Genomic DNA, 11,210 nt, shown 5'->3' with positions numbered 1-11,210 from the left:
TAGGAGAATTATGGGATTGACTTGACCCATTCCGTTAGCTTAGCACTTGATCGTTTAGTTTGTTGCTATTGCTTTCTTCATGACTTATACATGTTCCTATGACTATGAGATTATGCAACTCCCATTTACCGGAGGAACACTTTCTGTGCCACCAAACGTCACAACGTAACTGGGTGATTATAAAGGTGCTGTACAGGTGTCTCCGAAGGTACTTGTTGGGTTGGCATATTTCTAGATTAGGATTTGTCACTCCGATTGTCGGAGAGGTATCTCTGGGCCCACTCGGTAATGCACATCACTATAAGCCTTGCAAGCATTGCAACTAATGAGTTAGTTGTAGGATGATGTATTACGGAACGAGTAAAGAGATGATAACCCACAAGTATAGGGGATCGCAACAGCTTTCGAGGGTAGAGTATTCAACCCAAATTTATTGATTCGACACAAGGGGAGCCAAAGAATATTCTCAAGTATTAGCAGCTGAGTTGTCAATTCAACCACACCTGGATAACTTAATATCTGCAACAAGGTATTTAGTAGCAAAGTAATATGATAGTAGTGGTAACGGTAGCAAAAGATAACGGTAGCAAAAGTAATGTTTTTGGTATTTTGTAGTGATTGTAACAATAGCAACGGAAAAGTAAATAAGCGAAGAACAATATATGGAAAGCTCGTAGGCAATGGATCGGTGATAGAGAATTATGCCGGATGTGGTTCATCATGTAAAGTCATAACCTAGGGTAACACAGAACTAGCTCCAATTCATCAATGTAATGTAGGCATGTATTCCGATTATAGTCATACGTGCTTATGGAAAAGAACTTGCATGACATCTTTTGTCCTACCCTCCCGTGGCAGCGGGGTCCTAGCAAAAACTAAGGGATATTAAAGCCTCCTTTTAATAGAGTACCGGACCAAAGCATTAACACATAGTGAATACATGAACTCCTCAAACTACGATCATCATCGGGAGTGGTCCCGATTATTGTCACTTCGGGGTTGCCAGATCATAACACATAGTAGGTGACTATAGACTTGCAAGATAGGATCAAGAACTCACATATATTCATGAAAACATAATAGGTCCAGATCTGAAATCATGACACTCGGGCCCTAGTGACAAGCATTAAGCATAGCAAAGTCATAGCAACATCAATCTCAGAACATAGTGGATACTAGGGATCAAACCCTAACAAAACTAACTCGATTACATGATAAATCTCATCCAACCCATCACCGTCCAGCAAGCCTATGATGGAATTACTCACGCACGACGGTGAGCATCATGAAATTGGTGATGGAGGATGGTTGATGATGACGATGGCGACAGATTACCCTCTTCGGAGCCCCGAACGGACTCCGGATCAGCCCTCCCGAGAGAGTTTAGGGCTTGGCGGCAGCTCCATATATTTATTAAAACGCGATGAATCTTTCTCTGTGGTTTTTCTCTCCGAACACGAATATATAGAGTTGGAGTTGAGGTCGGAGGAGCTCCAGGGGGCCCACGAGGTAGGGGGGGCGTGCCCAGGGGGCAGGCGCGCCCCACCCTCATGGATAGGGTGAGGACCCCTTCGTCTTGATCTTTTGCCAGTATTTTTTATTATTTCCAAAAATAATCTTCATGAAGTTTCAGGTCATTCCGAGAACTTTTGTTTCTGCACATAAATAACACCATGGCAATTCTGCTGAAAACAGCGTCAATCTGGTTTAGTTCCATTCAAATCATGCAAGTTAGAGTCCAAAACAAGGGCAAAAGTGTTTGGAAAAGTAGATATTATGGAGACGTATCACCCTCCGGCAGGGTGCCGGAACGGGTCTAGAATGGTTTTCGGTGGCTACGGAGGCTTCTGGCGGCGGAAATCCCGTTCTAGGTTATGTTCTGGGGGTTTCTGTATATATAAGAGGTTTTGGTGTCGAGAACAAGTCAGGGGGGTCTCCGGGCTGTCCACGAGGCAGGGGGCGCGCCCCCACCCTCGTGGGTAGCCCGGGACTCTTCTGGCCCAACTCTTTTACTCCATGGCCTTCTTCTGGTCCAAAAATAAGTTTCATGAAGTTTCAGGTCAATTGGACTCTGTTTGGTTTTCCTTTTCTGCGATACTCATAAACAAGGAAAAACATAAACTAGCACTGGCTCTAGTTAATAGGTTAGTCCCCAAAATCATATAATATAGCATATAAATGCATATAAAACATCCAAGGTTGATAATATAATAGCATGGAACAATCAAAATTTTAGATACGTTGGAGACGTATCAACCAACGATACATACGTGTCGGTTCCCCTTCTGTCACTGGGATCAAGCACCGTAAGATCGAACCCACTACAAAGCACATGTTCCCATTGCAAGATAAATAGATCAAGTTGGCCAAACAAAACCCAAATATCGGAGAAGAAATACGAGGCTATAAGCAATCATGCATATAAGAGATCAAAGAAACTCAAATAACTTTCATGGATAAAAAGAGATAGATCTGATCATAAACTCAAAGTTCATCCGCTCCCAACAAACACACTGCAAAAAGAGTTACATCATATGGATCTCCAAGAGACCATTGTATTGAGAATCAAACGAGAGAGAGGAAGCCATCTAGCTACTAACTACGGACCCTAAGGTCTACAAAGAACTACTCACGCATCATCGGAGAGGCACCAATGGAAGTGGTGAACCCCTCCGTGATGGTGTCTAGATTGGATCTGGTGGCTCTTGACTCTGCGGCGGTTGGAATTTATTTTCGTTGACTCCCCTAGGGTTTCTGGAATATTGGGGTATTTACAGGGCAAAGAGGCGGTCTCGGGGGTACCCGAGGTAGGCACAACCCACCAAGGCGCACCTGGGCCTCCAGGCGCCCCCTGGTGGGCTGTGCTCCCCTCGGAGCACCCCCCAGGAGCTGCCTTGGCCCATTGGGTGTCTTCTGGTCCATAAAAAATCTCCGTAAAGTTTCGTTGCATTTGGACTCTGTTTGGAATTGATTTTCTGCGATGTAAAAAACATGCAGAAAACAGCAAGTGGCACTTGGCACTATGTCAATAGGTTAGTACAAAAAAATGACTATAAAATGATTATAAAACATCCAAGATTGATAATATAACAGCATGGAACAATCAAAAATTATAGATACGTTGGAGATGTATCAGGGCACAATGAGGTTGTTGGAAAGAAAGTCTCTTTCCCGGCAAGTGTGGCTACTAGAGCATGAAAACAGTGATGTACAATGTGGGTGAGCAACAACTTTCACTCATTAATTTGAAGGATTACAATTTTTCGCCTTTTCTTTGACATTTCCTATTTTACTTAGTTTGTTTACCTATTTCCGTCTTTCTGTTATAGTTCAGTTGTTCACCGGTTTTCCATGGTCTTCATGGTTCTCTTCGCTTCTTCACTGATTTTTATGGTTCTCTTTAGTTTTTCTTTGTTGTTTTTTGGCATTTCTTCACTGGTATCTTTGTGTGTTTTTCTACACATGTCTACTTCTGCACAGTGTACATCTTTATGTGAAGTCCACACTCACATCCTGTTTGTTCGACGGCATGTAGCGGCATCGGCGCCCCTTTTGGCTCAACGGCTGGCGCACGACTCCCCCATGTTGCCGCGGTGCCGCACTGCTTCCAGCCTCCTTCGCCTCTAATTCTGGTAGAGCGATAAGAGGACTCGCTTCGAACCACCCACAATGGATCTGCCTCCACTTCAACTCGGCCTCCACTCGTTGATCGACGATGTTATACACGAGATTTTGTTCCGCATCCCATGGGATAATCCGACAAGCCTTGTCCATGCCTTCGTCGTCTGCACCACCATGTTCGAGCTTATCTTTGACGGCACCCTTTTTTGACGACTATCGGACCTTCCATGGGACGCCCGCGGTCTTGGGCTACCTCCACAACAAATCCTATGAAAGAAACGATGTCGCTCAATTCATTCCCACCAGAGCCTTTTGCACATTCGTTTGCGAGAACGAAGACTGGGATGCGGTCAAATCCCGCCATGCCCGTGTCCTCTTCTACATGCCCGAGGAGAAGGATACGGATTTCATCGTTTGGGACCCCATCACGGCAACTAGATGGTGAGTTCCACCTACTCCAAGCTATTGAAGAAACTTTCTGCAGGAGAGGAGATAGCCTAGATGGTCACGGACCTCTGCGCCAAGGACTATTGTGACCCCTGGGCTACCATGGCGGTCCCATCCTCATGGCTTTCGTCGGCTCCAACGTGGTAGAGAAGACCTTGTTTGCCTCCGTTTACTCATCCAAGACAACTGAGTGGAGCGAAATGATCTCGGTTGAGAACCAGAGTGGCGTCGTTACGTATCCGTTTGACACCATCTTGCATTTGTATGCCATTGGAGACGGGGCACACTACGGTTGGGGGAAAGAAAGTGTATATCCCCATAAAGTGGGGCTACTACAACATGAAAATAGTGATGTCCAATGTGGGCAAGCACGAAATTTCACTTATTAATTGGTAGGGCTAAGGTATTTTGCGTTTTCTTGTTTTACTTTGTTTCATTACAATTTTCCATCTTTCTGTATTAGGTCATTTCTTCACCGGTTTTCTGTGGTTTTCGTGGTTTTCTTTTCTTCTTCAGTGACTTTTTATGGGTTTCTTTGTGTTTTTATTTGTTGTGTTTTGGCGTTTCTTCATCAGTTTTGTGTGTGTGTTTCCCACGTATGTCTACTTTTACACAATGTACATTTTTAAGTGTAATCCCCACTGGTAGCATGTTCGTTCGATGACATGCAGCGGCATGGCGCCCCTTTGGGCTCAACGGGTGGCGCACCGCTAGTCCATGCCGTCGCGACGCCACACTCCTTCCAACCTCCGCCCCTTTGCCGCTAATGTTGATAGAGCGATAGGGCAACTCGGCCACAGCCACCCGCCATGAATCCGCCTCCACCGCAACTCAGCCTCCACTTGCTGATTAACGACGCTATCCATGAGATTTTGTTCTGCATCCCGTCGGATGACCCGATGAGCCCCATCCATGCCTCTGTTGTCTGCCACCTTGCTTGAGATCATCTCTTACCCCACTTTTTTTCACGACTACCGGGCCTTCCACGGGACGCCCCCGATCTTGGGATACCTCCACAACAATTCCTACGAGTGCCACGACGTTGCTCAATTTGTACCCACCGGAGCGTTCTGCCCACTCATTTGCGAGCTCGAAGACTAGGATGCGCTCGACTCCCGCCATGGTCGCCTCCTCTTCTACACACCCCGGGAGAAGGATACAGATTTCATTGTTTGGGACCCCATCAATGGAAACTGGTGGGTGATTTCCACTGACTCCTATCTATTTAAGATAGTTTGTGGTGGAGAGGTGATAACCTGGATGGTTGCGGTCCTCTGTGCCAGGGATTGTTGAGACCACTTGTGCTACCATGATGATCCCTTCCTCTTATCTTTCGTATGCTCCAACGTGGTAGAAAAAGACCGTGTTCACCTCCGTGTACTCATCCGAGACTACCGGGTGGAGCAAAATGATCTTGGTTGAGAACCCGAATGCCATTGTTACTTATTGGTTTGACAACATTTTGCATCCGTGTGCCATTGAGTAGACGGGGCACACCGCGGTTGCAAGAAAAAGAAAATTCTCTTTGCCATGAAGTGTGGCTACTAGAGCATGAAAATAGTGATGTATAATGTGGGCGAGCAAGAACTTTCACTCGTTAATTTGCAGGATTACAATTTTTCATGCTTTCTTTTTTTTCCTAGTTTACTTTGTTTGTTTACCGATTTTCGTCTTTCTGTTTTAGTTCACTTATTCACCGGGTTTCCATGGTCTTCATGGTTATCTTCGCTTCTTCGTGTTTTTTTATGGTTCTTTACAGTTTTTGTTGGTTGGTTTTTGGCGTTTCTTCACCGGTATCTTTGTGTGTGTGTTTCTACACATGTCTACCTTTACAGAATGTACATTTTTATGTGAAGTCCACACTCACAGTCTGTTTGTTCGACGACACGTAGCGGCAGCGGCGCCACTCTTGGCTCAACGGCTGGCGAATGACTCCCCCATGTTGCTGTGGTGCCGCACTACTTTCAGCCGCCGTCGCTCATGCTTATAGAGTGATAGGGCGAATTTCCCCCAACCACCAAGAATGAATCCACCTCCACTGCAACTCAGCCTCCACTCGCTGATCGACAACGTTATCCGCGAGATTTTGTCCTGCATCCTGTCGGATGGCCCGACGATCCTCATCCACACCTTCGTCTTCCGCACCACCTTGCTGGAGATAATCTTTAACCCCACCTTTTTTCGCGACTACATGGCCTTCCACGGGACACCCATGAACTTGGGCCGCCTCAATAACAAATCCTACGAGAGCAACGACGTCGCTCAATTCTTTACCACTGGAGCCTTCTACCCACTCGTTTGCGAGCACCGAGAATTGGATGTGGTTGACTCCCGCCATGTACCCATTCTCTTCTATGGGCCTGGGGAGAAGGATACTGGTTTCATCATTTGGACCCCATCACTAACCACTTGCAAGTGATTTCCACTGGCTCCAAGCTATTGAAGATTCTTTGTGCTTGTGAGGAGATAACCTGGATGGTCGCGGAGCTCTGCGCCACGGACTATTGCGACCACTTGGGCTGACGGTCCCTTCCTCGTGCCTTTCATTTGCTCCAACGTGGTAGAAAAGACCATGTTCACCTCCGTTTACTCATCCGAGACTACCGAGTGGAGCGAAATGATCTCAGTTGAGAATCAGAGTGTCGTTGTTACATATTTGTTTGGCACCATCTTGCATCTGTATGTCACTAAGGAGACGGGGGCACACCATGGTTGGGGAGAAGAAAGTCTATTTCCTGATCAAGTAGGGCAACCGCGACATGAAAATAGTGATGTATGATGTGGGCTTTCACTAATTCATTTGTAGGACCATGGTTTCCTGTGTTTTCTTTGGTTTTTCCTTTTTTACTTCGTTTCATTACTAGTTTTTCAACTTACTGTTTTAGTTCATTTCTTTACCGGTTTTCCGTGGTTTTCATGATTTTCTTTGCTTATTTTTCATGGGTTTCTTTGGTTTTTCTTTGTTGGGTGTCGGTATTTCTTCACCAGTTTCTTTGTGTGTGTATCCCACACATGTCTATTTTTACACAACTTTAAGTGTGATCCCCTTTGGTTGCCTGTTCGTTTGACGGCACGTGGTGGGGGTGGCTCCCCTTACGGCTCGACAGACGGTGCACGGCTCCCCCCATGCTGCCGTGGTGCCACACTACTTCCAGCCTCTGCCGCTTATGCTGATAGAGCGATAGGTGGACTCGCCCCCAACAACCCGCAATGTATCCCCCTCCACCGCAACTCAGCCTCCACCTGCTGATCGATGATGTTATCCATGAGATTTTGTTCCGCATCCCGTCAGATGACCCAACGAGACCCGTACACACCTCCGCCGTCTGCACCACCTAGCTTGAGATCATCTCCGACCCCACTTTTTTTTCGTGACTACCGATCCTTCCATGGGACGCCCCCGATCTTGGGCTACCTCCACAAAAAATCCTATGAGAGTGAAAGTGCAACTATCCCTAGGTGGTTTTGGTAATTCATAACAACATATAGCTCATTGAGCTAATGCTATTCCAAGATGATTATTTCAGGAAAGCTCAATGATTGGCATGGCATGGATGTGAAAGTGGAACCCTCAAAATGCTAAGGACAAAGGATTGGCTCAAGCTCAAAAGCTCAAGACTCTTCATTTTATATTTTAGTGATCCAAGATCACATTGAGTCTTTAGGAAAAGCCAATACTATCAAGGAGGGATGAGGTGTTGCTTAATGAGCCTCTTGCTTCATGTGCTTAGTAATATGCTCCAAAAACCCTCAACTACTTTCCCATATCCACATTTGACCTAAACCCTAAGCCAAACTCGGTCCTACCGATTCTTCCTATCCGGCGCCACCGAGTTTTCATTTGTCATAAGCCACTGCCAAACCCTAGCAATTCGGTCCTACCGATAGGGATCTCGGTCTCACCAAGATGGGGTTGCAAACTCTCTGTTTCCCTTTCGTAACTTTTCGGTCTCACCGAAAGAGCGAATCGGTCCCACCGAGATTGCATGTAAATTCAATGTTTCCCCTTTGTAACTTTTCGGTCTCACCGAAAGAGCAAATCGGTCCCACCGAGTTTGCCTGACCAACTCTCTGGTTAGCTATTTACCAATATCAGTCTCACCGAGTTTGTGTAATCGGTCTCACCGAGATTACGTTATGCCCAAACCCTAACCATATCGGTCCTACCGAGTTGCATGTCAGTCCCACCGAAAATCTCTAACGGTCACTAGGTTTACATTTTCGGTCCGACCGAGTTTGTTGATTCGGTCCCACCGAGATTGGGAAACTGTGTGTAACGGTTGGATTTTGTGTGGAGGCTATATATACCCCTCCACCTCCTCTTCATTCATGGAGAGAGCCATCAGAACACACACACCATTCCAACTCATATGTTCTGAGAGAGAACCACCTACTCATGTGTTGAGACCAAGATATTCCATTCCTACCATATGAATCTTGATCTCTAGCCTCTCCAAGTTGCTTTCCACTCAAATCTTCTTTCCACCAAATCCAAATCCTATGAGAGAGAGTTGAGTGTTGGGGAGACTATCATTTGAAGCACAAGAGCAAGGAGTTCATTACCTACACACCATTTGTTACTTCTTGGAGAGTGGTGTCTCCTAGATTGGCTAGGTGTCACTTGGGAGCCTCTGACAAGATTGTGGAGTTGAACCAAGGAGTTTGTAAGGGCAAGGAGATCGCCTACTTCGTGAAGATCTACCGCTAGTGAGGCAAGTCCTGTGTGGGCGATGGCCATGGTGGGATAGACAAGGTTGTTTCTTCGTGGACCCTTTGTGGGTGGTTGCTTCTTCATGGACCCTTCGTGGGTGGAGCCCTGTGTGGACTCGCGCAACCGTTACCCCTGGGTGGAGCCCTGTGTGGACCCGCGCAACCGTTACCCTTCGTGGGTTGAAGTCTCCATCAACATGGATGTAGGATAGCACCACCTATCCGAACCACGGGAAAAACATCCGTGTCTCCAATTGCGTTTGAATTCTCCAAACCCTTCCCTTTACATACTTGCAAGTTGCATGCTTTACTTTCCGCTGCCTATATACTCTTTGCATGCTTGCTTGAATTATGTGATGATTGCTTGACTTGTCCTAAATTAGCTAAAATCTGCCAAGAACTAAAATTGGGAAAAGGTTAAGTTTTTATTTGGTCAAGTAGTCTAATCACCCCCCTCTAGACATACTTTCGATCCTACAAGTGGTATCAGAGCTTTGGTCTCCATTTGCTTTGATCTCCATAGCTTTTGGTGGTCATAGCCTTGGTTTCACAACCTAGGAGAGTATGGCGTCTAGCGAGGGAAATTACCACCGTAGAGGTCACTACTTTGATGGTACTAATTTGGCTAGTTGGAAGCATAAAATGAAAATGCATATTCTTGGACATAACCCCGCCGTTTGGGCTATTGTGTGTGTTGGTTTGCAAGGTGACTTCTTTGATGGGAGAGAACCAAACCGTGAAGCTACCGCGGATGAGTTGAAGATGTTGCAATACAATGCTCAAGCTTGTGATATTCTCTTCAACGGATTGTGCCCCGAAGAATTCAACAAAATCAGCCGTCTTGAGAATGCAAAGGAAATTTGGGACACTTTGATTGATATGCACGAAGGTACCGACTCCGTCAAGGAATCCAAGTTGGATGTGCTTCAAAGCCAACTTGACAAGTTCAAGATGAAGGATGGTGAAGGTGTCGCCGAAATGTACTCTAGGCTTGCTCTCATCACAAATGAGATTGCCGGCTTAGGAAGTGAAGAGATGACCGATAGATTCATCATCAAGAAGATTCTAAGAGCCTTGGATGGAAAATATGATACCGTGTGCACATTGATCCAAATGATGCCAAATTACAAAGATCTCAAGCCAACGGAGGTGATTGGAAGAATTGTTGCTCATGAGATGTAACTTAAGGATAAAGAGGAACTTCACAACAAATCAAGTGGTGCCTATAAAGCCTCATGTGAAGCCCCTACATCATCAAGTGAGAAACAAGACTTCAATGAAGAATTGAGCTTAATGGTGAAGAACTTCAACAAGTTCTACAAGAGTAGAAGCAAAGATAGAAGCTTCAAGTCAAGGTCCTACAATGACAAAAGATCTTCTAGTCGAGAGCGAAACTGCTACAATTGTGGAAGACCCGGACACTATTCCAATGAGTGTACGGCTCCCTACAAGAGAAGAGAAGATTCTCCAAGAAGAAGAAGCAAAGAATCACCACCAAGAGAGAGAAGGAGTAGAGATGATCGTTATGAACGAAGATACTCACGGAGAAGCAAGGATTCGGAAAGGAAGGAAAAATCATCAAGGAGCTACACAAGACGAAGACATCAAGCTCATGTTGGTGAATGGGTATCCGGCTCCGACTCCGACAGCCACTCCGAGAGAAGTTATCACTTCGACTCCGAAGATACTCAAGATGAAGGTGTTGCCGGTCTAGCACTTGTGTCAACCAACTCCTACGACATATTTGACTCACCAAATGAAGGAATTGGAAGATGCTTCATGGCCAAAGGTCCTAAGGTAACACACCCGAGTATGTTGATTTCAATAGTGATGAAGATGACTTGTTAGGTGATGATTTGCTTGTTGACAACTCTAGTGATGAATACTACGATGAAACGTCAATTAATCATGCTAATCAAGATAAAACGAATGACAATGATAAGGAGAAGATTGAGGCTCTAACTAAAGAACTAAACACTCTTAAGTTAGCTCATGAAACTATCTTCGAAGATCATCAAGAACTTTTAAGAGCTCATGAGAAATTACGCTTTGAAAAGCTCAATCTTGAGCAAGAGCATGAGTTCTTAAAAGCAATCAATGATGATCTCCGCAAGAAAAGTTCTTCTTACATTGCCAAGCGTTTACTCTTATCCACTTACATGCCTCAAGTCAAGTCTAGTAACAAGAACAAGAAAGATTCTTCCTCTAGTAGTAACAATGATCATGCTAAATCCAATATTGTTGCTTCTAGTAGTTCTCTTGATTCCACTAATGATTCTCTTAGCCAAGTTACACTTGAGCAAGAAAATATCTTATTGAACGGAATTATAGAGAAAGGAGTGTACAAAAGCCTTGCCGGGAGTAAGCAATTCGAGGAAATTGTGCGCAAGCAAGGAATGCACCAGAAGAATCAAGGTGTTGGTTTTGAACGA

The 11,210-nt window shown here is 45.3% G+C and overlaps 2 pseudogenes; both read left to right on the top strand.

The window, feature by feature from the left end:
- The first annotated feature begins 4,877 nt into the window (after positions 1-4,877).
- Positions 4,878-5,960, top strand: LOC147978007 (uncharacterized; annotated as a pseudogene).
- A 131-nt stretch (positions 5,961-6,091) lies between these two features.
- On the top strand, positions 6,092-6,863 carry LOC147978006 (uncharacterized; annotated as a pseudogene).
- The last annotated feature ends 4,347 nt before the right edge of the window (positions 6,864-11,210 follow it).

Source organism: Triticum urartu, chromosome 3A, assembly GCF_056163025.1.
Source record: "Triticum urartu cultivar PI428250 chromosome 3A, HENAU_Tu73, whole genome shotgun sequence".
Lineage (NCBI taxonomy): Eukaryota > Viridiplantae > Streptophyta > Magnoliopsida > Poales > Poaceae > Triticum > Triticum urartu.
The sequence above is the reverse complement of the archived record's forward strand: the minus strand, read 5'-3'. Positions and strand labels throughout refer to the sequence as shown.